We start from the raw sequence: 27,094 nt of genomic DNA, 5'->3' as shown, positions 1-27,094 counted from the left end.
AAAAAAAAAAAACTCCCAACAAAAATATTCCTGGCCCAGATGTTTTAACTGGAAAATTCTACCAAACATTCAGAGAAGAGCTTATACCAGTACTACTCAAACTATTTCAGAACATAGAAAAGGAAGCAACACTTCCAAATTCATTCTATGAATCCCTGATACCAAAACCAGGCAAATATACCACAAAAAAAGAAAATTACAGACCAATATCCCTCAAGAATGTAGATGCGAAAATTCTCAACAAAATTCTAGCCAATAGAATTCAGCACTATATCAAAAACATAATACACCACCATGTAGGATTCATACCAGGTATGCAAGGATGGTTCAACATTAGAAAATCAATCAACATAATCCACTACTCAAATAAAAGAAAAGAATCACATGATCATCTCAATTGTTGAAGAATATGCATACGACAAAGTCCAACACCCAATTCTGCTAAAAACTCTCAATAAAATAGCTATAGAAGGGAAATTTCTCAACATAATAAAGGTCCATCTATGCAAAACTGACAGCCATCATCATTCTCAATGGAGAGAGGCTGAAAACATTCCCCTTGAGAACAGGAACAAGACAAGGATGCCCTTTACGACCACTTCTATTTAACATTGTGCTGGAAGTCCTAGCTAGAGCAATAACACATGAAAAAAGAAATAAAGGGCATCCAAGTTGGTAAAGAAGAAGTTAAACTGTCCCTGTTTGTGAATGATATGATACTATAAATAGAAAACCCTAAAGACTCCACGAGAAAACTACTGCAACTAATAGAAAGATTCAGCAGAGTACCAGGATACAAGAGAAACATACAAAAATCAGCTGGGTTTGTATACACCAATAAAGAGAAAAATGAAAAGAAAATCAGGAAAACAATATCATTTATAATAGCCCCTAAAAAAATAAAATTCTTAGGAATAAATCTAACCAGGGATGTAAAAGGCCTATACAAAGAAACTACAAAACACTACTGTGAGAAACCCAAAGGGATCTACATAAATGGAAAACCATACCATGCTCATGCATAGGTAGACTCAACTTTGTGCAAATGACAATTATACCCAAAGCAATTTACAAATACAATGCAATCCCAATCCACATACCAACAACATTCTTTAAAGAGATGGAAAAACTAATAATTAACTTTATATGGAAAGGGAAGAGGCCCCGGATAAGTAAAGCACTATTGAAGAAGAAGAATAAAGTAGGAGGACTTGCACTACCTGACCTCAGAATCTACTATACAGCTACAGCAGTCAAAACAGCCTGGTACTGGTACAACAACAGATACGTTTACCAATGGAACAGAATTGAGAACCCAGATGTAAATCCATCCACCTACAGTCACTTGAAATTTGACAAGGGCCCGAAGTCTTTCAAATAGGGAACAGATGGTATTTTTAACAAATGGTGGCAAAATTGGATGTCCACCTGCAAAAAAATGAAACAGGACCCATACTTCACACCATATATAAAAACTAATGCAAAATGGATCAAAGATCTAAATATAAAGCAAAAAACTATAAAGTTCATAGAAGAAAAAATAGGATCAACACTAGAGGCCCTAATACACGGCATTAACAGGAAACAAACCATAATCAACAACACCCAAACTCCATAAGATAAGCTAGATAACTATGATCTTCTAAAAATTAAACACTTATGCTCATCGAAAGACTTCAGCAAAAGAGTAAAAAGAGAACAAAGAGACTGGGAAAAAATTTTTGGACATGACAAGTCAGACAAAGTTCTATATCTATAAAATTTACAAGAAAATCTAAAAACTCTACAACAAAAAGACAAATAATCCAGTTAAAAAATGGGCAAAGGAAATGAACAGAGACTTCGCCAAAGAAGACATTCAAATGGACAACAGATACATGAGGAAATGCTCCCAACCACTAGCCATTAGAGACATGCAAATTAAAACCACAATGAGATACCATCTCACCCTAGCATTACTGGATTGAATCAAAAAAACTGGAAATAATAAATGTTGGAGAGGCTGTGGGGAGATCAGAACTCTTATGCACTGCTGGTGGGAACATAAAACTATACAACCATTTTGGAAAATGATATGGTGCTTCCTTAGAAATCTAGAAATAGAAATACCATATGATCCAGAAATCCCACTCTAAGAAATATATCACAGAGAAATAAGAGCCATCACACGAATAGACATATGCACACCCATGTTCATTGCAGTATTTTTCAGAATAGCAAAAAGCTGAAAACAACATACATGCCAATCAACAAATGAATAGGAAAACAAACTATGGTACATACACACAATAGAGTATTATGAAAAAATAAAGAACAATGATGAATCTGTTAAGCATCTCATCACATGGATGAAACTGGAGGACATTATGCTAAGTGAAATAAGTTAATCACAAAAGGACAAATATTGTATGAGACCTCTACTGTAAAAAGTCATGAAAAAGTTTACAGACAATAGGAAATATTCTTTATTGGTTACGAGGCATGGGAGAGGTTGGGGGAAAGTACTAAATAGACAATAGATAAGTGGTAACTTTGGTGAAGGGTAAAACAGTACACAATACTGGGGAAGGCATCACAGCTTGTCCAAGGCAAGGTCACGGAAGCTCCATAGATACATCCAAACTTCCTGCGGGACCAAATTGCTGGGCACAGGGCTCTGGGGACATGGTCTCGGGGAACATCTAGCTCAACTGGCATAACGCAGTTTATAAAGACAGTGTTCTGCATTCTACCCTGGTGAGTAGCACCTGGAGTCTTAAAAGCCTGTGAACAGGCATCTAAAATACTTCACTGGTTTCACTCCTTTAGTAGCAAGGGAGAATGAAAAAAACAAGATACAAAGGAAAGATTAGTCCAAAGGACTAACAGACCACAACTACCACAGCCTCCACCAGACTGAGTCTAGTACAACGAGACTGTGCCCGGCTACCACCACTGACTGCTCTGACAGGGATCACAACGGAGGGTCCTGGACAGAGCCAGAGAAAAATTTAGAACAAAATTCTAACTCACAATGAAAGACTAGACTTACTGGCCTGACAGAGACTGGAGAAACCCTGAGAGTATGGCTCCTGGACACCTTTCAGCTCAGTAATGAAGTCACTCCTGAGGTTCACCGTTCAGCCAAATATTAGACAGCCCCATAAAAAAGAATGAGACTAATCGGTCACAACAGCCCAGGGACAAGTATTAGAAGGCAGGAGGGGACAGGAAAGCTGGTAATAGGAAACCCCCGGTTGAGAAGGGACAGTGTTGACATGTCATGGTGTTGTTAACCATTGTCATAAAACAATATGTGTACTAACTGTTTAATGATAAACTATTTGATCTGTAAACCTTCATCTAAAGTGCAATAAAAAATTATTTAAAATCATATTCTATCTATGCTCTAAAATTTATCAAATTTCTCCCCCAACCAATTTCCAGAAAGAATGAGAAGAAAATAGAAGTCTTAGAGACATTTGATGGTTTTTAATTTTCCAGTTCTCAGATGCAATAAAATTTAAAACTCTTACACTGACTAAATCAGAATGCTTATAAGGTCTTGTTCTCACTCTATGCTTGACAATTCGGAGAATCTAAGTATCTAATTCTATCCCTACGTTTTAGAAATAATAAAAATGGGGTAGAGAGAGTCATTTTGCTTATGTAATCATCCTTCTCCTTTATTGTCTTTCCTGGATACATGTTGGCACATAATAAATTAGACAGATTTGTAAGCAGTACCAATCCAGAAAAAGAACATGGATTTTAATTTTATATATCTTATTGTGACTTTTCAAATTTTTATCTGAAGATTTTCACCTTAATTTTTCACTAGTTTAGAAATGGCCTATCTGGTTAATATAATCCTACATTTAAATATGGAAATAAATTGCATTCAAGGTCTGAAGTGACAAACAGAACTCAAGACAGATCTTTTGCCTCACAGGGAACCCAGAAAGGGGTTGGTATTTTGAATATATGCTCTGGTACATCAAATTAAGGCCAAGTCAGATAAAACCATTGCATACCCATAAAGCAAAACATCAATTATCTTAAGAACAACGATATTTTTGCTAGTAGCTAGATAAAAAATTCAAAAGAATTTTAAGTATACTAGTTTACAATATCCTTATCCCTAGAGAAACATTTTGGTCTGTTTTCTAGGATGTAATCTTGGCATGCCCAAACATTACGACACTGAGCTATTGCAATAATGTCTTATGAGCAGGAGATGCTGGCCAGGACCTCACGTGCTCTTAAAGTAATCCTCTCTATTTCCCCTCAGGACTATCGCTACAATTACCTTGGGTCAGTCCCTCTGTTTGTCCTCTGTTTCCAGCCTCTGATGGGAGCACACTCCATTGTCTCTACTTGGAGGAAGAGCAGAAAAGAAGTTGGACTCTGGGAAATCATAACTCAAGAACATTAAACATGGTCGTTATGGATTTAAATATGACTCCAATATATATACTGAAATCCTAACCCTTATAACTGTGGATGTGCTCCTGCTTGGAAATAAAGTTTTTTTTTTTTTTTTGTTTGTTTTGTTTTGTTTTGTTTTGTTATCCTACTAAAGCCAAGCCTGTGTAGGGTTGATTCTAAACCTAATACTTCTGAGTAATAAAAAGAACAGAATAGACACAGAGACTCATAGAGATACAAGGCAGATGCTAAGTGAGGATCATCTACAAGCCAAGGAATCAAGCAAAGTCCAGTCCTACCCATAAAAGAAATGACATGGATGAGACTTTGATTTGGACATCTAGCCTCTGAAACTTAGAAAACAAATTTCTCTTATTTAAAACAATTTACTTGGGGTATTTTTGTTACAGCAGCTCTAGGTAACTAGGACAACACTCTTACAAGTAGATTTGGAGTTTCCCAAGTACAGACATGTACAGCGGATACAGCACTAGAAGTGCTCACTCATGTATGCCAAGGAATTTAGAACATAGCTACACGGCCACCCAACTGGAAGAGTCCATATTTGACCACATTCCAAAGAAAGGTGATCCTGTCATGAAAGGTGATAATGTGGAAATCATCAAACAATATCATTAATATCACCCACAAGTAAAGTTTTGCTGGAGATAACTCAAAAGCAGTAGCATCAGGATATCAACAGGGAACTGCCAAAAATTCAATCTAACTTCAGAAGAGGACATGGAACAAGGGATATCATTGCTGATGTCAGATGGATCTTGGCTGAAAACAGAGAATATCAGAAAGATGTTTTTTCTGTGTTGTATTGACTAAGCAAAATAACTTGACTGTGTTGATTGTAACAAATAAAGGATAACATTGCAAAGAATGGGAATTCCAGAACACTGAATTGTGCTCATGAGGAACCTGTACTTAGACCAAGATGCATTTGTTCTAATAGAACAAGGAAATACTGTGTGGTTTAATGTCAGGAAAGGTGTGCATCAGGGTTGTATCCTTTCACCATACTTATTCAATCTGTATGCTGAGCAAATATTCCGAGAAACTGGGCTATATGAACAAGAACATGGCATCAGGATTGGAGAAAGACTCAATAACAACTTGAGATATGCAGATGATATAACCTTGCTTACTGAATGTGAAGTGGACTTGAAGCACTTACTGATAAAGATCAAACACCACAGCCTTCAGTATGGATTACACTTCAACATGAAGAAAACAAAAATCCTCATAACTGGACCAAAAAGTAACATCATGATAAACGGAGAAAATACAGAAGTTGTAAACGATTTCATTTTACTTGGATCCACAATCAACACCTATGGAAACACCAGTCAAGAAATCAAATGATGCATGGCATCGAACAAATCTGCTACAAAAGATCTCTTCATGGTGTTGAAAAGCAAATATGTCTATTAAGGACTGAGATGCACCTGACACAAACCATGGTGTTTTCAATCACCTCATATGTATGTGAAAGCCGGCCAATAAATACAGAAGACCAAGGAAGAACTGATGGCTTTGAATTATGGTGTTGGAGAAGAGTGTTGAATATACCATGGATTTTCAGAAGAAGGAACAAATCTGTCTTGGAAGAAGGAAAGCCAGGATACACATTAGAAGCAAGGATGGCAAAACTTCGTCTCACATACTTTGGACATTTTATAAGGAGGGACCAGCATCTGGAGAAGGATATCATGCTTGGTAAAGTAGAGGGTCATCAGAACAGAGGAAGACCCTCAAAGAGATGGATTGACACTGTGTCTGCAACAATGGGCTCAAGCATTAGAAGGATAGTGAAGTTGGCTCAGGACTGGGCAGAGTTTCATTTTGTTGTACACTGAGTCGGAACTGACTGCAGGGTACCTAACAACAATAACAATTCTTCTTTGGTCTTCCTTATTCATTGTCAGCTTTCGCGTGCATATGAGGCACTTGAAAATACCATGGCCTGAGTCAGGCGCACCTTAGTCCTAATAGTGACATCTTTGTTTTTAACACTTTAAAGAGGACTTTTACAGCAGATTTACCCAATGCAATGCATCATTTGATTTCTTGACTGCTTCTTCCATGGGTGTTGATCATGGATCCAAGTAAAATGAAATCCTTGACAACTTTAACCTTTTCTCCATTTATCATGATCTTGCTTATTGGTCCAGTAGCACAGATTTTTTTTTTTATTTTTATTCCTTATGTTAAGGTGTAATCCATACTAAAAACTGTGCTCTTGGTTTTCATCAGTAAGTGCTTTGATTCCTCTTCACTTTCAGCAAGCAAGGGTATCTCATATGTATACAGCAGGTTGTTAAATGTTCCTCCAATCCTGATGCCATGTTCTTCTTTATACAGTCTAGTTTGTAGGATTATTTGCTAAGCATGCCGATTGAATAGATAAGGTGAAAGGATATAAGCCTAACGCAAACATTTCCTGACTTTAAACCAGACTCTATCCCCTTGTCCTGTTCAAAAGGATGCCTTTTCATCTATGTACAGGTTCCTCATGAGCACAATGAAGTGCTCTGGAATTCCCATTTTATACAACGTTCTCCATAGTTTGTTATGATACACGTAGTAGAATGCCTTTGTATAGTCAATAAAACACAGGTAAACATCATTCTTGTATCCTCTGCTTTCAGCCAGGATCCACCTGACATTAGCAATGATATCCCTGCTTCCACATCCTCCTTTGAATCTGGCTGGAATTTTGGGCAGTTCCTGTCGACATACTGCTGCAGCTGCTTTTGAATGACCTTCAGGAAAATTTTACTTGCGTGTGATATTAATGATATTGTTCAATGATTTCCACATTTGGAAATTACCCAAAGGTGACTTAGAAGAAAGGCCTGGTGATCTCTGTTCAAAAAATCAGTCATTGAAAACCTTATGGAATACAATTCTACTCTGACACACATGAGGTCACCTTGAGTCAAAATTGACACAACTGCAACTGGTTATGAGAAACTAGTACAAAGTATAAGGGGACAAACCAAAGGCTTGGTAATCAGATATCGAACCTTAATTTCAATATGAGAAGTGCTTTCCTCAAGGTCATCAGTCTTTCAATAATTCCACCAACATCAATGACTGCTTATCTGTGCCAAGCATTATTAACCCAAGCACTGGTATTACAAAAATGAACAGGCCACAATCTTCTGCCTCAGACTGTCAACAGTTAAAAGAAGAAAATAGACTTTAAACTTCACCCTATATAAAAATACTTCTTTCATTTAAGCTGATTTTTTCTGCAGGCCGGAAACTATGTACACATCTCATGCATTCCTAGCTGGAGATTCTGAGGTATGGTCTTAAGCAGTTCTCTGAAATGAATTACGAATTATAAAAAAACTTGTTATCAGGAGGCACTCTACACTCTTTGGTTACAGTGTTCCCTTTGTTCTCAGGAAACATGTCCAGATCCTCTAGTCAGCTTGGGCCTTAGGCTACCCTGGGGGCACTAGGCAAAAATGAGCAAAGAAAATACATACCTCCTCCTACGGTGATTCTAAATTCAGATAAAAGCTAACCATCTCTGGTGAAGCCCACGCGCTGGTATAATTTTTGTAATCTCCCCAGGCGATTCTATGGTGTAGTAACCAAGACTGGGAATTTCCACAAGGAACTTCAGATGGAATAATAAGATATCTCTTATTTCAAGTGTTTAACAGATGACAGCATGCTTTTCAGATGGACTAAGGGACTATTTTTCTTGATTCTTCTTTAAACCTTAGGCATTTGAGTGATTCTTATGTTCTGCCCCCCCACCCCCACCCCTTCACTCTCTCCTCCTGTTCAAAGGAACTTAGTTTCTGGTTCTTCAGTAATTCCTCGTTGCACTTAATTCAGTTTTCATTATTTGAGCACCAAAAGATTAGTGCAGAGTGTTGATGGCCTTTGCTCAAGTTTCTCAACCTCTAAGTGAAAATTTCAAATGTCACGAGACAACAATGGACCTACTCCTGCAGCTCATCCATCCCAAAAAGGGCCAGTCAGTCCCTCCACATATTTGTTGTAACTTGGGTCCTGGCAGAGATCACCATACATTTCAAACATTTCATGGACAGAGGCTGCAGCTCTGTCACAGGATGAAGCAAGGAGGCATCTGTCATTGTGGTACGTAGATCATCAATAGTAATTCAGATCCTGGCATCCCGTGTAAAAGAAGATTTCAGCTATCCTTAAAATTATATATAAATGTATATATATATATATTTAGGAACAAAAATGAGTAAACTACTGATACATGCAACAAACTACAGCCCCTTGAAGCCCCTTTCACTCTCTCCTGCTTTATCTCTCCCCGCACTAACTCCCTGGCAACTTTGAACACTGGCCCAGCCTCCCCCTGCCAGCCTGCTACCTTGCATCTGGTCCAAGCTGTCCTGTGCCCCCTGTGACCCAAGGAGACATCACCAAGGAATTGAGGAGGTGTTTCAAGGCTGCATGGCAGCCACCTATCTCGTGAAATGGTCATCGCCAGGGCTTCCTGTTTTTCACTCAAGGTGGTCCATAGAGGGTGCCCCAGCCCGGCCACAGCCCCAAATGGGGCCAGGATAATCGGAGCCACACCATCTGAGAATTTTTCAAAGACGTCATAAATGTGAAATGTCAGATAAGTAGATAGTCAATAAGTGAGGAGTAGGTGTACTCTCAATAGGCTCTAAGCTTCTCTGTGCTTTCTGTTGTGTAGATTTCCTGAGAGATGATTAAACGAGCTAATTCCTATAAATTGGTCAGAACGGAGCCTGGCACAAAATAAAAATTTAATTATAAAATAAAACCTAAATATTATCATCACTGAAACATATTTGCCTTCCTCCCTTAAGATTTTGCAGAAGTATGATTTTTATATGGATTATTTTACAGTTTGGCCTTTAGTTGTCATGTCTTAGCCTTCTGTAATATTTTAGGGTTTCCATTAAAGGAAATGTGAAAAGGAAACTTACAGGAGAAAATAAACTTTTGTTATTTTAGGCATTCAGTCCTAATTATGAAACAATATTATGGCAGGATGCCGTTCTTTAAACAGAAGTACTTATGTAGAATATAGATTCATTTTACATTAGCAGATGCATAGAAAAAAAAATCTGCTGAAAGAATGGATACCAAATTGTAAACAATGATTATCTCTAGGATTGGGATTAAACAGTTGCCATCCAGTCGATTCAAACTCACGCAACCCCATGTATGCAGAGTAGAACCGCACTCCATAGAGTTTTCAAGGTCTTGACCTTTCAGAAGCAGATAACCAGGACTTTCTTTAGAGGTACCCCTGGGTGTGTTTGAACTACCAACCTTTCGATAAGCAGCTGAGTGCTCAAGCATTGCAAAAAAAGTGCTTCATGTAGTAATAATGCAGAGATTGTAGTGAAAAACTGAAAGTGTTGTTTTACCTATAGCCCCTTAAATGATCCTATTGCCCATTAAGGCTTGTTCCCCACCTGGCAGGCCTAGAACACTCAGATTATGCGTGTTGACCCAGATCCTATTTCTATCACAGAGGACTTTGTGTTTGCAACTGGTCTGCAGCCTTTAATCCTTGATGTTTCTCCATGGAATTGGCTCATTCCTTTGGCTCTCAGACTTCTCTGACTCCCCTCCCTAGCTTCAACGTCATTATAAGAACCCAACCAATCCAGTCTAAAGGCAATAGCTTTTCTGGAAATGTGGATAACTTCATGGGGAATAAGAAAGGTTGAAACTGGATAATCTGCTGCGTTTATTCTTTATGTAAATGCCTGAAGCCTGAAGAATGTCTGGTATGAATTAAAAACACACCCTCTTGTCCAAAGCACAACCTGGGCATGGTGTTATCATTTAGATGATAGAAATAATATCATACAAAGGTGAAAGAATGCACGACAGTGCGTGTTATTGTTTTTGGACACCTAGATTATACACAAATGTCATCAATAAGCATTAGAGCTAAAGGCAAAGAGAATAATACGAGTAATATGAGGACTTAATCATTAATCTCCCAAAATAATATATAATAATGGGAGAGAATGGGACTCCCGTCTAGAGGTTAAGTTTGCTGACAGGGGATGGATCAAGGAGAAGAGGCCCAAAATAGCAGGAGTCCTCCAAAGACTGTGAAATCTACTTCATTCTGGAGAGTCCGTCCTCAGGAGTAGATGTGCCAGACAAAAGGCAACTTTGCTAACAACCTGGGCTCCCTCATGAAACCCACCCCACAGTAGACATAGCACTGGGCAAAGTTCAAGACACAGTGACCAAGAAAATCTTACCAATCATCATTCTGAGAAAATTCAAAGATCAGATCATAAATGTTCAGCGATTATTTGTGCCGAGGAGATCTTTTTTATCTATTTTTTCTAAACCTTTTCTAGGTCACAAACTACGTGAAAACAGAGAGAAATTAGAGTTAATCTTACAGAAGCTAAGGGCTGTCTGGAACCACCAGAAGCTGAAATTGGCAAGGATGGAGAAGAAGCATGGCTCTGCGGACACCGTTATGTTGAAGTTTACGCCATAGGAGATGTGAGAGAGCAGATTTTTTTGTAGTTTTTTTCTGCAACCAAGTTTGTGGTAATTTGTACGGCAGCCCTAACAAACTAACACAGCAGCTTTACTGAAAAAACATATATTTTTAAGAATAGAACATTTTTTCATCTGTTAATTAGGCAGAGGAGCACTTCTAAACATTTCTTTGGAATATAAAATCAAAACACAGCATAATCTAGGTCAGGATACCTTCAGATTGTTGATACCAGACATAGAGGCATAATGGTAGGCTTTCTGGAAATACTTTTAGCAAACCTTTGAATATTGAGAGAAAATTACCGTATACCAAATTGAAACAAACAAACAAGTAAAAAAGTCAGAATTAAACCCCATAAGCCTTTAAAATAAATCTTGTCCTGACACAAAAAGCAAGAATAACAAGAGAAAAAACAGATGAACTGAACTTCATCAAATTTAAAACTTGTGTATCAAGGAACAGTATAAAGCAAGTGAAAAGACAGCCTACATAGAGAATCTTTACTATGTTCATCATGATGTTGTTGATTGGTCTAGTTGTGAGGATTTTTATTTTCTTTATGTTGGCATGTAATTTGTACTGATGCTTGTAGTCTTTGATCTTGTGTAAGTGCTTCAAGTCTTCTTCACTTGCAGCAAGCTAGGTTGTGTCACCTGCATATTGCAGGTTGATAATGAGTCTTCCTCCAATACTGATGCCTTATTCTCTTCATATAGTCCATCTTCTCAATTTATTTGCTCAGCATAAAGATTGAATAAGTATGGTGAAAGGATACAACCCTGACACACAACTTTTATGATTTTAAGCCATGTAGTATCCCGCTGTTCTGTTTGAACAATGGCTTCTTTGTCTATATACAGATGCCACATGAGCTCTGTGTTAATAAAGCATATTGTTAGAATTAATTTAATCTTTTTCTTTAATTTTTTAATGTGGCTACTAGAATATTTTTAACTGCATAAATGGCTTGCATTTTCTTTGTATTGGATCATATTACTGTAGAAAATAGCTGTGAAATTGTAATATGCATAAGAATAACCTGGGGAGCTTCTTATTATGCAATTTACTAATTCTACCAAACATACTCCAAGAGAGTTCGTAACAGATTTTCATATTAAGTCTAGGGTTAGACCAAAAGACACGACTTTTAAGCAAGCCCTCACAAGTGATACAGATTGATCTGAAGACCTTTGTTCTAGAAATAGGTCCAACCATGTTGATTTTGCTAGTTCAAGAAAAAAGACCCAGTGCCCCATCAGGAGTCACAGTTGCTGCGTCTGTAGCTCTTCTACGTGCCAAGAATCACCTGCTCTGTCAACTTTTGGACTGGATACACAAACCAGTTTTTGGCTTGGATTATTAGCTGTCAGCTGTTTCCATGATCTTCAGATATTTTTTTCCACCTGTCAGACCAGACTTCCAGGATCATCTGTTGGAACTGTTCTCCATCAACCCCACTCACTAAGTCTTTCTCTTCCTCTTAGTACCCAATGCTCTGTCTACTAAATTGAACAGAACAAGTTCCCAAAGCAGGGCACTAGGAGCCTGATCTGTTCCTCTACGTAGGACATCTACCTCCTTAAATATGAATCACAAGTAACTATAGACTCATGAGTCTTACCATCTATATAAAACTTTACTAACTCTAAATAGCTTTCACTTATATATATATAAAACCTAAAAATTATTATGACAAACTAGTTTGGTAAGGAAATACAGAAATTCTAGCTTTCATAAGCCATGTAACCTTTTGATTTAATCATAAGTCAACCAAAAAAGTCAAAAGAAAGTGTAATCAATTTATTTTAATGATTTTTTTATATTATCTATTCTACATTTATTACCTAGATTTTTAATCATAGAAGGATTTTATGTAACCATAATTTTTTTTTTTTATTTAAACACCATCGGGGGTAAATAAAAATCATCCAAATCCTACCAAACAGAGATAAGAATAATTTTCCTTTTGGGGTATTTCCTTCACATCTTTTTACATAATTTGGATTTTACTGTATATACAGTTTGGGGTTTTACTTTTTCACTCAACATTTTCAGATTCAGAACAATACTATGCTTTATGGTTATACCATAATTTATTTATCTATCCCCTGTAATGAACATTTAAGTTACTTAAAACATTTTACTAGGAGGTTGAGCCAAGATAGTAGCTTTATCACATACATCATAACATTCCCTTGCACCAAAGACCCCAAAAAACAAGTAAAACCAAAGCAGATAACAATCTGACAATCCTGAATTTCAAAAAAGAAGGTCTAAGAACTGAACCAAACACCAATTGAAATTAATAAGGAAAGCAATGAAAGAGGAGTAACACAGAATGGAGGAGCTCAGCCAGTAGTCCTAGCCTCCTGCCACTAATTTAGGACAAAGCCAGACAATAAATACATTAGGTGAAGAAAACCGCAGGGCAATGACATGAATGTCCCAAAAAGGGACAGAAAACCTCTACAGACACACTTGGAAAGAAGCAGAGACTGTGAGGGTGCCAGAGTCAGAACTGGAGATATTCAGGAGCAGCGACCCTTAAGCTCAGGGATGAGTGGGCCCATGGAGTGTTGTCGAGAGTTCTCCCACCCAACTTGCCCCCAGGTGGCACCCCTCCTCACACTCTAGAGAAGATAATCCTGCTTGCTGGCTGCTGTGGAAGCCAGGTGCCCTGCACTGTTTATCCCAGCCACAGCAAGGCACTCTTCTCAACCTATCCTCCTGATCTGAGAGGACAGAGGATCCCATACCCCAATTGCCTTGCCTGACTGGAGGACCATAACATAAGTCTATCCTCTTCCTCCCTGCCCCAGTCCAACCCAGTCCACTATCATGTTTGCCCACCCGATGATCCAGACTAGGCACATCCCCATGAATGTGCCTGCCTTCCACCTAATCATCCCTAAGGGCCTGGTGGAGGGCAGCAGTAGCTGGACAACTGGAGAACTTGCCCACTTCAACCTCCTCCTTCACTCCATCTGGAGTGAGGTGGCGCCATTGTGCTGGCATCCACCAGGCTCTACTCTCTCCCTTATCTTGCCTAGAAGGAGCTGAGGGAACATGGCAGTGTGAGCATCACACTGCAACCTCTTCATCCCCCCCCACCAACTGATGCATTGTGGCACTGCAGTGCTAGCATTTGCCAGGTACACTCTATCCCTTAAGTGACCCACAGAGGGACAGGGGAGATGTGTCTGTGCACACATGCCCCAGCAGCCTTTCCTCCCTCCTCCCACTTGACATGAGGTGGCACCACTGTGCACACATCTACCATGTTTGACTCCATCCCTTAACCTGTCCACTGAAGGGCAGAGGAAATGCAACTGCACCCACATCTGCCAGCAGCCCCTACACTTCTCCCCTCACCTGAATTTTGGCAGCACCTCTGGGCATGCCTTCACCTGGCTCAACTCTATCCCTTAACTTGGCCTGCTAAGGGCAGAGGAAACAAGACTGCTTGTGCATCCCCCTGCAGCCCCTTCCTCCCTCCTCTCGTCTGAGATCTTGGAATTTGTCAGTCTTCACAACCTGTGAGCAAGAGCCTCACTGTCTGACCTACCAATCATGGGTTTGCCAGCCCCTGTGGTTACATGAATCAGGAGAAGCCTCTAGCCTGACCTATGGATTTGGGACGTTCCAGCCTCTACAACCGCATGAGCTATTTCCTTGATGTAAATCTCTTTAAAACAAAACAATAAATAAATAAATAAATAAATAAATAAAAAACCCATTGCTGTCAAGTCAGTTCTCACTCATAGCAACCCTATAGGACAGAGTAGAACTGCCCCATAAGGTTTCCAAGGAGCACCTGGTGGATTTGAACTGCCAACCCTTTGATTAGCAGCCATAGCACTTATCCACTAAGCCACCAGGGTTTCCATAATTCTCTTTAGATAGCTATTTATATGCTTTACTGGTTTTGCTTCTCTAGCGAACCCAGCCTAAGAAATTTGGTAACAAGAGTGTTTACAGAGAATCAGAATCGTAAGGATGAGTTTTCTAAATTGGTTCTCAAGTCTGGTTAGTATTAAAGATGTTGATGACCCTTCTTCAAGTAGTAAAGAAGGAACTGCTAATTCATGGTGGGAGGTACAATAAAAATGTACAAAATATCATCATCAATAGATCAGATATTGGTGAAAGGTGAGGCTCTGGGTGTTCACATGGGTGATACCTATCTACAATTTTGTAATAATTAGAAGTATAAGGAAAATGGTTGTTGGTTCCACTTTCACTAGACAAACTGGTGAAAAAGATAAGCTCATGGCTTCAGAGTAAAAGCTTACATGTCCCATAAATGACCTCAAAGTTTCCACTTGTGACTTGAAAGAAAGCCTTATTTCTTGTAGTAACAGAGCTGCTATTATTGAAAACCAAACCCAAAATCTTATTGTAAGAGTGGTTGAATTACAAAGCCAACATGATTGCCAACCTCGAAAGATGTCTGAGTTAAAGTGAGGGCATTACAAGGAAAGAAATGGAATCCTGAAATCAGGGACAGTGACATACAGACAGATAATCAGGAAGCTGGAAATACTGAGCCCCTAAATTCTGTTGAATCACTCCTGCCAACAGAACCAGCCCTCTCAATTGCATCGGAAGCAATTACTCCATCTTTTTCTGCTAAATCACAGTGCCCAGTAAAACCATTAGCCATTCCACCCCCATCTAATGAAATTAACCCACCTGTGTCTAAAGAGCATTTGTCTGAGTCATTGCATGGGGAATCGTCTGAGGCAGATGTCTTATAAGACAGTGCTGAATGTTCTGAAAACACATCCTCACCACTTATTTTGCCTTCTAGATCTATAACTAGACTTAAATCCCAGCAGGCCTCAAAAGGTGTAGTACAAAGTGTGGTCCAGGAGGAGGTATGCTACACTCCGAAAGAGCTGCTTGACTTTTCTAATATATACAAACAGAAACATGGGGAATGTGTGTGGTAATGGCTATTAAGGTTATGAGATAATAGTGCAGGGAACATAAAGATGGATCAGTCTGAGTTTATTGATATGGGCCCACTAAGCACAGATTGTTCATTCAGTGTTTCATCTTGAGAAGTGAGGAAATGATCTTAATAGTTTATTTTGCTGAGTTGCGGAAGCATGAATTACATGGTGGCCTACAATAAATCTAGCTGAAGTAGCAGACCTGCCTTGGTATGCTGTAGAAGAAGATACCCCAAGGCTTAGGGAAATTAGTATGCTAGAGTGGATTTATCAGGTTAGACTCACAGACCCACACATGGAGTGCCACCTTTTACCACAATGGTGAGGAACAAATCTCTGAGGGGAGTCCCTATATCCTTGAAAACTGATGTGATTGCTGTTTTTTGTAAGTCAGATTTGACAGTGGGAACTGCCGTAACTGAATTGAGACCCCTAACTACAATGAGGTTGATTGGACTCCGTGGTGGTAGGGGCCAAGTGATGGCACTCAATCAACAAAGACAAAGTGGGCATAGTTACCCTAATAGACTGTAGAATCAAAGCAGTAATCAGAATAGTCTGACTCATGTGGAACTTACGGCTTTGGGTACAGAGTCATGGTATCCCTAGGAGTGAAATAGATAGGAAATCTACTTAAAAATTACCTGATCTGTACAAGCGGACTAATTCAAGGTCAAGTCAAGAGCAATCTAACTCAAATCACCAGAATAGAGACTCGTGGTCCTTCAGTCAGTTCCCAGACTTGAGCAAGTTTAAAGATCCATAACCCCTTGAATGAAGTGGAGGCCAGGTCCCCTTAAGGAAGGACTCCAATACACTGCCAAAAACTTATGCTGTGAATATTTCTCCTAGCCTTCCCCAAAGTGATCTATGGCCTTTTAAGAGATTGAATGTTCATTGGAGAAAAAGGAAGCAATCAGACTGTTTTGAGGATCACTGGATACTGGCTCTGAACTGACACTAATTCCAGGTTACCTCATACCACCAAGAAACAAGAGTCAGGAAGATAGTGCATCCTTTCACCCAGGGTCCCTGGGCTGAGAATCTCCTAGTCCAGGGGAAGATTGATTGCAAGGACCTTCCTCCAGATCTGACAGACAGAGAAAGCCTGGAGCTGGCACCCTGAATGGGAGCTTCTAGCCTACTAGACTGTGAGAAAATAAACTGCTGTTTGTTAAAGCCATCCACTTGTGGTATTTCTGTTATAGTGGCACTAGATGACTAAGAAATTCCCTGAGGAAGAAAAGGTAATGGAGCTTCCTGATAAGGAATTCAAAAGGCTTATGTATAGGATCTTCAAAGGAATCAAGGAAAATTCAGACAATACTACGGAAAACACTGACAAAAACCAATGAAAGCACAGACAAACCACAAGAATTCAGGAAAACAATACAAGAACAAAATGACAAATTAAATAGACAACTGGAAACAATACAGAAACAGCAACTAGAAATTCAGAAGCTTAACAATAAACTTGCATAAATTGACAACTCAGTAGAATGTCATAAAATTGAAACAATGGAAGAGAGGATTAGCAGAATACAACGCCAGTCCCTTGACACTAATCTGTTTGAGGAACAATAAATAATATTAACAATCAGGAAGAAAAACAAAGAAAGCCAAAGAGTTATGTGAGACACCATCAAGAGGAATAATTTATGCATGATTGAAATCCCAGAAGGGGAGGAGTTAACAAAAAGTACAGAGAGAATTGTTGAAGATATGCTGACAGAAAACTTCCCTAATATCATGAAAGATGAAAAGGTAACCATACAGGAAGGAAAATGAACCCAGTATAAGATAGATACTAATAGAAGAACAGTGAGACTTATCATCACCAAGCTTTCCAAAATCAAAGATGAGGAAATAATACTGAAAGCAGCTCAAGAAAAATGAAAGATCACCTACAAGGGGGTATTGATAAGACTAGTATCTGATTACTTGGCAGAAACCATGCAGGCAAGAAGGCAATGCAAAAATACATATAAAAGCTTGAAAAAAAAAAAAAGCTACCAACCAAAAATTTTATATACAGCAAAATTATCCTTCAAAAATGATGGTGAAATTAGAACATTTCCAGATTAAACAGAAATTAAAGGAATTTGTAAAAACCAGATCAACTTTACAAGAAATATTGCAAGGAATGCTTCAGACAGAAAACTAACAACACACCAAACAACAATCTGAGATTAAAACACATGACAATGTTAGGCAGATATCAACCCAGATGAAAAACTCTTGAAAATAAAAAGAAAAGAAAACAGGGAACCAGAGATGTCCATCTGTAACTGATGAACACTTCAAAGCATAAAGGGGAATAAAGGGTATAGATTATGAAGTTCCATATAGAGTGGAAGTCAAGATGATGTCAAGAAATAAATTACTTCTTTAAACTTTGGAAAATAAAGGTAAATTTCAGGGTAACCACAAAGAAAGTCAAAAAACCTACTCATCAAAATAAGGAAGAAGAAACTCATAAAGATTCAGTATACACAAAGCCAAAAATGACAAAGGATATGGAAAGACAAGCCACAATTAAAAACAAACAACAACAACAACAACAAAAAAAAAAACCTCAGCATGGAAAATTAAGTGGAATAAAGAAACTGTCACCACAACAAAAAAATGCATAGAAATGACAGCAATGAACTCATACCTATTGATAACCACATTGAATGTAAATAGCTTAAATGTGTCAGTAAAGAGATGAAAAGTGACAGAATGGATTAAAAAAGAAAAAAGCATGACCTATTTATAGGCTGTCTGGAAGAGACATATCTTAGACACAAAGATATAAGTAAACTAAAATTGAAAGGATGGAAAAAAGATATAACAAGCAAACAATAATCAGCAAAGAGCAGGAGTGGCAATACTAATCTCTGATAAAATATATTTTAGGGCAAAATCCACTATAAAAGTTGAGGAAGGACATCGTTGTGTTGTTGTTAGGTGCCATCAAGTTGGTTTTGACTCATAGCAACCCTATATACAATAGAATGAAACACTGCCTGGTCCTGTACCATCCTCACAATTGTTATGCTGGAGTCCATTGTTGTAACCACAGTGTCAATCCATATAATTGAGGGTCTTCTTCTTTTTCTATGACCCTGTATTTATCCAGCATGATGACTGTCATGGATTGAATTATGTCACCCCAAAACTGTGTGTATCAATTTGGCTGGCCATGATTCCCAGTGTTGTGTGGTTGTCCTCCATTTTGTGCTTATAATTTTATGATAAAGAGGATCAGGGTGGGACTGTAACACCCTTACCCAGGTAACATCTGTGATCCAACATAAAGGGAGCTTCACTGGGGTGAGCAGAGACAGGGGACCACATACCACCAAGAAAGCAGTGTGTGGAGCAGAGCTCAACCTTTGGACCTCCGGTCCCTGCATAGAGAAACGCCTAGTCTGGGCGAAGATTGATGAGAACACCAACAGAGATAGAAAACCTTCCCTGGAGCTGACGGCCTGAGTTTGGACTTTTAGCCTGCTTTACTGTGAGGAAATTATACTTCTCTTTGTTAAAGCCATCCATGTATGTTATTTCTGTTATAGCAGCCCTAGATAACTAAGACAATGATCTTCCCCAGGGAGTGCTCCCTTCTGATAATACATCCAAAGTATGTGAAACGTAGTCTCGCCATCCTTGTTTCTTAGGAGCATTTATGCTGTGTACTTCTTCCAAGACAGATTTGTTGTTCTATTGGCAGTCCATGGTATATTCAATATTCTTCCCCAACATCATAATTCAAAGGAGTCAGTTCTTCTTTGATCTTCCTTATTCATTGTCTAACTTTCATGTGCATGAGACAATTGAAAACGCAACAGCTTGGGTCAGCAGCACCTTACTCAAAGTGATATATTTGCTTTTTAATACTTTTAAGAGGTCATTTGCAGAAGATTTTCCCAATGCAAATTGCTTTCAGTCCCCTATGGATGTACTGCTGCAACTATTTTTAAATGATCACTAACCCTGAAATAAAGATGCAGAGGAAGGCTTACATTACAGGGAAGAATCACAAGGATTCTCCATTTGGTCTCAGAGACTTTATTCAATCTCAACAAGCCATACATCTCAGTCCTGCTCGCCCATTACACGCCAGTGCTAGTCCTTTGACCTCTTCTTTGTCTGCCTCAGAACGCTTGGCTTCATAGCACTGACCTCTATCATAACTCTAATCTAAAGAACACGCTTTTCACAAGTAGTCTGTGGTAACTGAGCCTTGGCCTCTCTCCATGGCCTTTAGCATTTCCCAGAGTTCTGAGGGAATTCTTCCCCCAGCTCCAGCCTTGGGAAAGGAGCCATATCTCTGAACCCATCTGTTCTACTAGTGATGGTTAGGGAAAAGGTGCCTAGCAAAATGCGTAAACTGTGAAGGAACAAGAAAGATCTAAGTGTCAGAAACCTTGTGAACATGCAGTGAGGTCTGAAAATGCCTCGTCACGGACAGAGGATTCACCAAAGCACAGTGACATCATTTACGTGAAAGAAATTTAGAATCCAAAAAAGAAAGAATAGGAAGAGGTCACTACCTGTTGTGGATTCTGTGCATCCAGATTCAATACAAATGTCTTTAAGTCTAAGAAATAAAGGAAGACTTTGAGTTCTCCACGAGTAAAAGGAAAGGGGAAGACAATATACATGTGTAACTAATGTTGCAAAAGGAGCCCTGAAGGTGTAGTGTGTAAGTACCGTACTGCTAACTGATAGGTCAGAACTTCTGCCAATCTGTAGGAGAAAAGGACTAGCAATTTACTCCCTTAAACATTGCAGCCTAGGAAAGCCTTTAGGATAGTTCTACTCTGTCCTTTAGTGTTGCTAATTGTCAAAATTGACTTAACAGCGTATGACAGAAACAAATTCCCAAATGGGGGAAATCTGGAAAGGGAGTGAGTGCTCCCTTTGCAGATAAAGCATAAGGGAGGGAAGGGGATGCATCTTGAGATAATACCTCCCAAGTAGCAGGAAATGCACAAATACTGTATGTGTCATGCTGAGAAATCTACTCTTTGAAGATACTGACCCAGGACAGAAGATTAGTTTATTGAGTCTGGGCTCCCTTCTTCTGAAACCTTCCCCACCATACATACAGATTTGGGTCAAAGTCAAGACACAATGATAGGAAAAAACAAATCTAATTGTCTCATTCATCTAGTGCTGCTAGAACAGAAATACTACAAGTGGATAGCTTTAACAAAGAAATTTATTTTCTCACGCTTTAGTAGGCTACAAGCCCAAACTCAGGGAGTCAGCTCCGGGGGAAGGCATTCTCTGTCAGCTCTGGAGGAAGGTCTTTGTCATCAGTCATCCCTTGTTCTGGGAGCATCTCAGCCCAGGAACCTCAGGTCCAAATTAAACACTCTACTCCCAGCACTACTTTCTTGATGGTATGAGGTCCCCCATGTCTCTCTGCTTGCTTTTCTCTTTTATATCTCAAAAGACATTGGCTTAAGACACTGTCTAATCTTGTAGATATCATTAACATAATTGCTACTAAACCATTTTATTACATCATAGTGATAGAATGTACAACACATAGGGAAATCACATCAGATTACAAAATGGTAGACAATCATACAATATTAGGAATCATGACCTAGCCAAGTTGACAGGTATTTTAGGGGACATAATTCAATCCATGACACTAAATCTCACCCTCTGAGTAGATTTATGACTTTAGACCCACACATGGAGTGCCCAGAGGACCATCTTTTACCACAATAGTGAGGAACAAATTTCTGAAGGGAGCCCCAGCATTCTTGAAGGCTGCTGTGCTTGCTATTTTATGTAAGTCAGATTTGACAATGGGAACTCCCCTAACTGAGTTAAGACACCTAACTACAATAGAGCTGATTTGACCCCGTGGTAGTAGGGGCCAAGTGGCAGCACTCAGTCAACAAAGATAAGGTGGCTGTGGTTACCGTAATGGACAACAAATTCAAAGCAGTAATTAGGATAGTCTGACTCATATAGATTTAGGACGTTGGCTACTTAGTCATGATGTCTCTGCCAGTGAAATATATGGGAAACCTACTATTTACTTGGTCTGTAACCGCAGATGAATTCTAGATCAAGTGAACAGCAGTGTGACAATAATCTCCAGAATAGAGTCACGACCCCTTAATCAATTCCTGGACTTAAGCAATTTTAAAGATCCACAACCCCTTGAATGAAGGGGAGCCTGTGTCCCCTTAAGGAAGGACTCCAATACACTGCCAAAAACTTTTACTGTTAATCTTTCTCCCAAAGGGAGTTTTAGCTCATGTCCGTCTCATGGTGGGTCTAGTGTGTCCCTGAACCCATTCTGTAGTGATTTCCTCAGTTTAGGAATGCATAATTGGAATAGATATACTCAGCAACTGGCAGAACCCCACACTGGGTCCATTATAAAGGGAGTAAGGGTTATTGTTGTTGTTGTTAGGAACCATTGAGTCGGTTCCGACTCATAGTGACCCTATACATAACGAAACACTTCCTGGTCCTGTGCCATGCTCACAATCTTTTTTATACTTGTACCCATTGTTGCAGCACTCTGTCAATCCATCTCGTTGAGGATCTTCCTCTTTTTCACTGACCCTGTCCTTTACCAAGCATGATGTCCTTCTCCAGGGACTGATCGCTCCTGACAACATGTCCAAAGCATGTAAGACGTAATTTTACCATCCTTGCTTCTAAGGAGCTTGCTGGTTGTACTTCTTCCAAGACAGAGCTGTTCATTCTTTGGCAGCCCATGGTACATGCCATATTCTTAGCCAACACCACAGCTGAAAAGGTCAATTCTTCTTTGGTCTTCCTTATTCGTTGTCCAGCTTTCACATGCATATGATGTGATTGAAAATACCATGGCTTGGGTCAGGAGCACCTTGGTCTTCAAGGTGACGTCTTTGCTTTGGAACACTTTAAAGATGTCTTTTGGAGCAGATTTGCCCAATGCAATGCATCTTTCGAGTTGTAGACTGCTGCTTCCATGGATGTCTATTGTGGATTCAAGTAAAATGAAATCCTTGACAACTTCAGTCATTTCTCAGTTTATTATGATGTTGCTTATTGGACCAGTTGTGAGCATTTTTGTTTTCTTTATGTTGAAGTGTACTCCATACTGAAGACTGCGTCTTTGATCTTCATCAGTAAGTGTTTCATGTCCTCTTCACTTTCAGTTAACAAGGTTGTGTCATCTGCATAACGCAGTTGTTAATGACTCTTTCTCCAATCCTGATGCCCCATTCTTCTTCATATAGTCCAGCTTTTTGGATTATTTGTTAAGCGTACAGTTTGAATAAGCAGTGTGAAAGGATACAACCCTGATGCCCACCTTTCCTGACTTTAAACCACGCAATATCCCCTTGTTCTGTCCAAATAACTACTTCTTGATCTATGTACAGGTTCCTAGTAAGCAGAACTAAGTGTTCTGGAATTCCCATTCTTTACAATGTTATCCATAATTTGTTATGATTCACACAGTGGAATGCCGTTGCATAGTCAATAAAACACGGGTAAACATCTTTCTTATATCCTCTGCTTTTAGCCAGGATCCATCTGACATTAGTAATGTTTTCCCAAGTTCCATGTCTTCTTCTGAATCTGACCTGAATTACTGGCAGTTCCTGCTGCAGCCACTTTTGAATGATCTTCAGTTAAATTTTACATGCCTGTGATATTAATGATATTGTTAGATTATTTCCATATTCGGTTGGTCATCTTTCTTGAGAATAGGCATAAATATGCCTATATAACTTGAGCTTTCATAAGAACAATTGATGGTCTGTTCCTCAGTCGGCCCCTGGCCTTATTCTGAAGAAATTGAGCTTTTCCATTGTCTCTTTCCATAGATGTGTAGTGGATTTTATTCCTGTGTATTTCATCTGATGAGGACAACTTGTAGAGTTGCCCTTTATGTTGTTGAAAAAATGCATTTACAGTAAAGTATTTGTTGGTCTTGCAAAATTCTGTCATGCTGTCTCTGGCATCATTTCTATCATCATGGCCATCTTTTCCAACTACAGATTCTTCTTCTTTGTTGCCAGCTTTAATATCCCAATTTCCAATAATTATCAATGCATCAGTATTGCATGGTTGATCAATTTCAGACTGCAGAAGTTGGTAAAAAATCTTCAGTTTCTTCATCTTTGTCCTTATTGGTTGGTGTGTAAATTTGGATGATTGTAATATTAACTGGTCTTCCTTGTAAGGACATGGATATTATCTTACCATTGACAGTGTTGTACTTTAGGATAGTTCTTGAAACTTTCTTTTTGATGATGAACACAACACCATCCCTCTTCAACTTGTCATTCCTGGCATAGTAGACCACATGATCGTCTGATTCAAAGTGGTCAGTACAAATCCTTTTCAGCCTAATAATGCCTAGAATGTAGATGTTTATGTATTCCATTTCATTTTTGATGACTTGTAATTTTCTAGATTCATGCTTCCTACATCCCAAGTTCCAATTATTAATAGATTTTAGTAGCTATTTCATCACATTTTGAGTTTTACCAGATCAGCAAACGAAGGTCCCGAAAACTGAACTCCATCCAAGTCATTAAAATTGACTCTACTTTGAGCATGCAGCTCTTCTCCTGTTGTCTTTTGAGTGCCTTCCAATCTGAGGGGCTCATCTTCCAGCACCAGAACAGACAATGTTCCACAGCTATTAATAAGTATTTCACTGGCTAAATCTTTTCAGATGTAGATGGTCAGTTCCTTCTTCTGAGTCAGTCTGGAAGCTCAGGTGAAACGTGTCTACCAAAGGTAACCATGTTATTATTTGAAATGCAGGTGGCAAAGATTCCAGTATCCCAGTGACATGCAAGCTGCCACAGTACGACAAAATGACAGACACGCAGTGGATAAATAAGTAGAGGGTCAGCGAAAAAGAGGAAGACCTTCAACAAGATGGATTGACACAGTGGCGGTAACAATGGGTTCAAGCATAGCAACGACTGTGAGGATGTCTCAGGCCTGGGTAGTGTTTCTCTCTCTTGTACATAGGGTCGCTATGTGCTGGAACTGACTGGACTGAACTTAACAACAACACATATCAACTTACTTAAAATAGGCCATTTTTATGTTTTTAAGGAAGGAGCCCTGGTGTATGGTGGTTAAGCATAGACTGTTAAATGAAAGGTCATCAATTCAAACCCACTAGCTACTCTGGGGAAGAAAGATTTGACAATACACAAGGGAAAAATCTACCATTTTGACTAAATAATAATACCTTTGAATTAAGTTTTAGACATGTAGTGTTACACTGGATTCTCTTCAGATGAATTGAAAATAAAATAAGTAGGACAGAATTTACAATTAAATCACATATGAGAGCTGTAGTACCTTCCATGTTGAGATTAACTTGAATTTATATTCGTCATGGAAGACCAGTTTTTAAGTGCCACAGGACTCTAAGAAAGGTCGGTTGGTGGAGCCAGTTTGTCCAGAGAGATTTTCATCTACCTCAAGATTCTTTTTTCACTAATTCACTGAAGTTTTCCCTATTCTTAAATTTTATTGACAGAGAAGGGTTCATTATTTGGCACGGTATTTTTTCCTGTTTATGTATTAATGTGTACCTAAAATTAATCAAAACACATTTATATTTTCATAATATAAATGACGTTTATTGAAAAAGAATAAGAGTTCATTAAATAGAGATTGTTCTGGAAAACCCAGGATGTAGCAATTATATCCAAGCAACCAGCTAACTGCACCTGGTCCTCCAGGGAAATCAGCTTCTTATGTGCTGGATTGTCTTCTGCTTCTCAAGGCCAGCAAGAAATGAGAAATAATATGACCTTCCATGAAAATGAAACAAACTTAAATCCTACATAGAGTAATTAGACTTTTGGGACTGCTCTAATTTCACCCTTGTAGGACATTTTACTTTTGAACAATAAAATGGGGGGGGGGCAGATTTTGGGTTCTGTTGCGTTTATTTTTCAGAGACATCTTCACTTTAGCCATTTTTTCAGGATGTGGAAGATTTTTTCTCTTGCTTGAATTAGTTCAGCTGAATCAGTATCCCTTCTTTCAGACAAGTCTGAGCAATGTCCTTCACCTAAAGAAAAAGATGTGTCAGTAATACTTACATACCAACTATTCAAAGGACACATGTCCTTAACCCTTAGCTGCACATTAGAGCCACTTTGAACCCTGTTCAAACCAACCAATACCTGAGTCCCAAACTTCAGAGCTTCTGATTTAGTTAGTCTGGGGTGGGGCTGGGTATCAGTAGTATTCAAAAGCTGGTTAAAAGTTGGTTAAAATGTGCAGTTAAAATTAAGAAAGAAAATTAGTTTAATAATATAATTGGCTTTGAATCAAATAAGTAAGGCTTCTTTGTAGATTAAGGTTGGAAAAATATATGATATTAATTAAAATGAGTTATTGTTTGTGTCTATGCAATCCTTCCATGCTAGAAATTAATGAACGTTTCTGGGAATGATTAAGGTAGTAGATTTACAGAATAATGTTTTTAGTTTCCTTTTTGTTCAGTCCAAGTGTGATATAACTTAAGTTCCATCTGAGGAAGTTACAATGTCTGAATCTCAGTGAGTCTTATTTTAGACAGTTTTCCCAGCAGTCTACTGGTATTGCTCTGTACCAGATCCAAGAGCCGATTGTTCAATTTTCAAAAATTCTACAAGCTAGCTGTTAAACTGTGATCTTGAAATTGGCGATGATAGAAGTATTTACACCATGGAAGTCAGCAGATGCTAAAAAACAGTGTTTTTTTTTTTCTTTTCTTTAGGAGAATGGGTTAATAAACATAAAACATATGAGAATAAGATCAAAGGATGAAATCTGATAGAATCTTAAATGTTGGTCAACCCTTTAATTTTACAGACGTGAAACCTATGCCTCAGAAAGTTTAAGTGACTTGTCAAGAAAATTACTAGTGGAACTAAGAATTGAATCCAGCTAACCAGAGTGTCTGTCACAGGATGGTTTACATAACAAATACTGTCAAATATGAGCTCAAGGTTTTATAAATAAGCATCTACCCAAACCAAAAACATGACAAAATGGAACAAAACATTTGCCTTAAAGTCGATTCTAGCTCATGACGAACCCATGTTTTCAGAGTAGAACTGTGCTCCATTTGGTTTTCAATGGCATAATCTTTTTTTTTTTTTTTTAATTGTACTTCAGGTGAAGGCTTACAGAACAAATAGTTTCTCATGAAACAGTAGTACACATGTTGTTTTATGAC

This window comes from Trichechus manatus, unplaced genomic scaffold (genome assembly GCF_000243295.1).
Source record: "Trichechus manatus latirostris isolate Lorelei unplaced genomic scaffold, TriManLat1.0 scaffold00041, whole genome shotgun sequence".
In the NCBI taxonomy this organism is placed as follows: domain Eukaryota; kingdom Metazoa; phylum Chordata; class Mammalia; order Sirenia; family Trichechidae; genus Trichechus; species Trichechus manatus.
Note: the sequence above shows the minus strand (reverse complement) of the source record.